The following is a 3,738-nucleotide window of genomic DNA, read 5'->3' as shown; positions in this document are numbered from 1 at the left end:
AGTAGCAGCTATCGAAGCTACTAATGATCAGCAATCACCCGACTTTTCGGGGAAAGAGGGACTCAGAAACTTCTTGCTCAAAATGCCTGGTGTTTCCACCAAAGGTGATGGATCAAATGGAAAGAAGACTGAAGGATTCTTATACGCGTATAAGAAGGGAGGAGAAGTGAAGATTGTTTGTATTTGTCATGGTCATTTTCTGACCCCAGCTGAATTTGTCAAACATGCTGGTGGAGGTGATGTTGAAAACCCTTTAAAGCTTATAACTATCGATCCTAATTAATTAATTAAGCTTTGTAGTGACAATGGCTATTGCCCGAAAAACTGTATTAGGTTTAATATCGTTGTTATGTAATCTTTCCTTTTGTTGTTGTACCGACTAACTTCAATGGCTATTTTGCCCAAAAAGGCATTAGCTTTGATGTTGTCGTTGTTATTTCATCTTTCCTTGTTGTTGTACAGGACTAAGTTCCTCCTATCTAAGATAATAAATAAGGTTTTTTTTCGGGCATCCCGCTTGTTTTGTTTTGCTATGCATCACCATTTTTGGCTTAATTGGAAGCAACAAATAGTTTCTATTCAACAAAATATTTCTGATACCAGGCAAGCCTTTGCTTGCATGTTGTCCCCTTTTAGAGTTGGAGATGAATTACTTCTTCCGTTTAAAAAAGAATGACCTAATTTTACTTATATAAAATTTAAGAAACTAAAGTATACTTTCTAATTTTGTGATCCTAAATTAAAGTGATTTCAAAATGTTATTTAATCTAGCCTTAAACATGTCATGTGAAAAAATGAAGTTGAAATATTATCAAAAAAAGAAAAAAAAATCAATTCTTTTTTAAACAGGTTAAAAAGAAGTACATCATTCTTTTTTAAGCGGAGGGAGTATATATATATATATATATAGCCATTAAAGGGACTGCTCATGGACCAAGATCCACTGGGTGACTGCTCTCATTATTGGTTTGATGCTCAATGAATGGGCTTTAATCTTAGAAGATTCTGTCTTGCTCTGATCACAATGACAGGGGTACATTTTCTTGGTAGAACTGACACCAGGTAGCTATTTAATATTGTACTCCACCTACGAAATTATACTAGATTTTTTTGTTGTTGATGATGATATACCTACTTTAACTTGTCTCGAGAAATAATTTAAACGAATCAATTTAATGTTAGATTATTTGTTTTATTTATTAATTTTATTATTTGAAATAGGAAAAAGTGTCAAATATACTTCTCTACTTTCATTATTGGTATGTTTTATTAGTATTTGATAAGCTATCCAGGAATTTTTATTTTCGTGGTTAATGAACTTAACAAATATAAACTTAACTTAGGGTTTTCCCTCAAACGCCTGATTTCACATTAAATTATCATTATAATTGGTTTTCATTTTTTTTAATTGGTTAAGATTTTTAATATTTATGTGTTAATTAATGTTTGTGCAGTTTAGCTTTTTAAAGTTATTTTTCAACTTAAAGAGTGATCAATTCTTGCTAAATGTTGAAGCGTGTATTGAAACACCTGATATTAGTTGTTTTCTTTATAAAACCCCAAAACAACTTACACCAAATCCTAAGTTTATTTTTTGAGTTAGGATTTTATATTTTGTTAAGTCTGATAATATTTTTTTGTGTAAATATATAATATTTGTTGTTAGTTGTACATGTTAGGGGAGTCAATTCCCTAAATGGTCACTCAAGTTTGGAAAATTGCCTTGAAATATCATTTATGTTTCACTTAGGACCAAAATATCACCCAACTATCACTATTTTTCTTCATATATACTTAATTCTTTAAAAACTTTACTCTCTCCTAGTTGACATGCCATGTTATTAAAGTCCTTTTTAAAACAATAGACTTATTTAATTCATCAAACTCATTTAACTAAAATAATAATCTTATTATTTTTTCTTTAAAAAAATTGTTTATTAAGAAGAAATTTTCATACTAAAGAATCTTTTATCATAATTAAACTTGTTTTTTTATGCTATGAAAAAATAGGTTTTTAAAATATACTATATTGTCATCAATTTTGAATACTTATAAACACATATATTCAAAAAAAAATTGGTATACAAATCACTCATAAATGTCAACTTACACCAATTAATCATAAATTGTATAATGAATCAATAATATTAAATGTCAATTAACTATTACAATAGAATTAATTGTGTACTTTGAAATTCATGCTTACAATATATTTTTTAAAAAAAATAGAAAGTGAATAATATTATTACTAAGTTTTTTTCCCAAAAAAAAATAATACTAAATACCTCAAAAGTCTCCTTCTATTCTAGTTGATATGTCATGTCATTAAATCATCATTTATAAAAGAACCTATTTAATTCATTAAACTTATGCCTCTACAAAACAAATATATAAATTACGTGAGAATTTATGAAGATTAGAAAAAAACACTTTAAAAATATCTAATTCCGTCATATTTTTCTACCAAACAAAATTCAATGAATTTTTTTTGTGTGCAATTGTTACCTGAGAATTTTTCAAATATCTAAGTAAATTATTTGAAGTTTTTTAAGTAATTTTTTTTCATAAAAGTATTCAAATAAATTTGTAAGGTTGACAAAATAGTTGGTAAAAAGGAGAAATTTATTATTTAACTTTTGTTTTTAATTTAATTTTCATCGGTGATTTTTATATCAATATATTTTTTGAATATATGTGTATAAGTATTCAAAATTGGTGACATTATAATAAGTAGCATAAAAAATAAAAAAATTAATTATGATAAAAGATTTTGAAGTATAAAAATTTCTTCTCAATAAACTAATATATATATATATAGTAAGATCATTATTTTAGTTAATTGAGTTTGATGAATTAAATAAGTCTATTATTAGAAAAAAAGAGGCTTCAACGACATGGCATGCCGGGGCTTTTGAAGTGGCAAGTATATTTAGAGGAAAATAGTGAAAGTTGAGTGATATTTTAATCCTAAATGAAATATAAATGATATTTCAAGGCAATTCCCTAAATTTAGATGACCATTTATGGAATTGACTCCATGTTAGGGGTATCGCAAGCGAATGATTTTGGTTTTAAAAAAAGAGTTATATATTGAGTTGGTTGTTATATTTTACGTTTGCAAATGCATTCATTTTTCTACGTTTCCGAGTCCAAATAAATTTTGAGTCAGGATTTAAGGTGGATTTTACATATGCGGTTTAGGGTTTAGAGATGAACTAATTGACGATATTAGGTTTTTCTTTTTATCTTTTATTATGATGTAGATTTCATTTCTTCATTCCTTATTCGAGAAATGAAAAGTAATTGTGAATATGCTCTAAAAAAATTAAAATGTGATTCAAATTGTATATTTTTGTGCCCAAAAATTTATAGAGAAATAAGGCTTTATTCCTTTTTAGAGCCAATAAAGTATATTTTATCTCCATTCTTAATAAACTTAACAAATATATTTGCAGTCTAGGATTCGGCCCATCGAACTAAATAACCCATTAAATTTCAACCCATTTTTCTAAAGGAAATTACCTAATTAGACATGTATTCATATCATATTTAATTATTTTATCCTTTTAAATAAATGGAAAGAATCTTTTTAAAAAAAAGTATTTTTTTTTGGGATCAGTGATACGTTAAATACTTAAGAGTTGTAAAAAAATAATCTTTCAGCCATTTAAAAAAAAATTAAAAAAAGAAATTTTTTTATTTACTAAAATCGCTACCTGTGGAACGATTTTCAATATA

This window comes from Solanum stenotomum, chromosome 12 (assembly GCF_019186545.1).
Source record: "Solanum stenotomum isolate F172 chromosome 12, ASM1918654v1, whole genome shotgun sequence".
Classification (NCBI taxonomy): domain Eukaryota; kingdom Viridiplantae; phylum Streptophyta; class Magnoliopsida; order Solanales; family Solanaceae; genus Solanum; species Solanum stenotomum.
The sequence above is the reverse complement of the archived record's forward strand: the minus strand, read 5'-3'. Positions refer to the sequence as shown.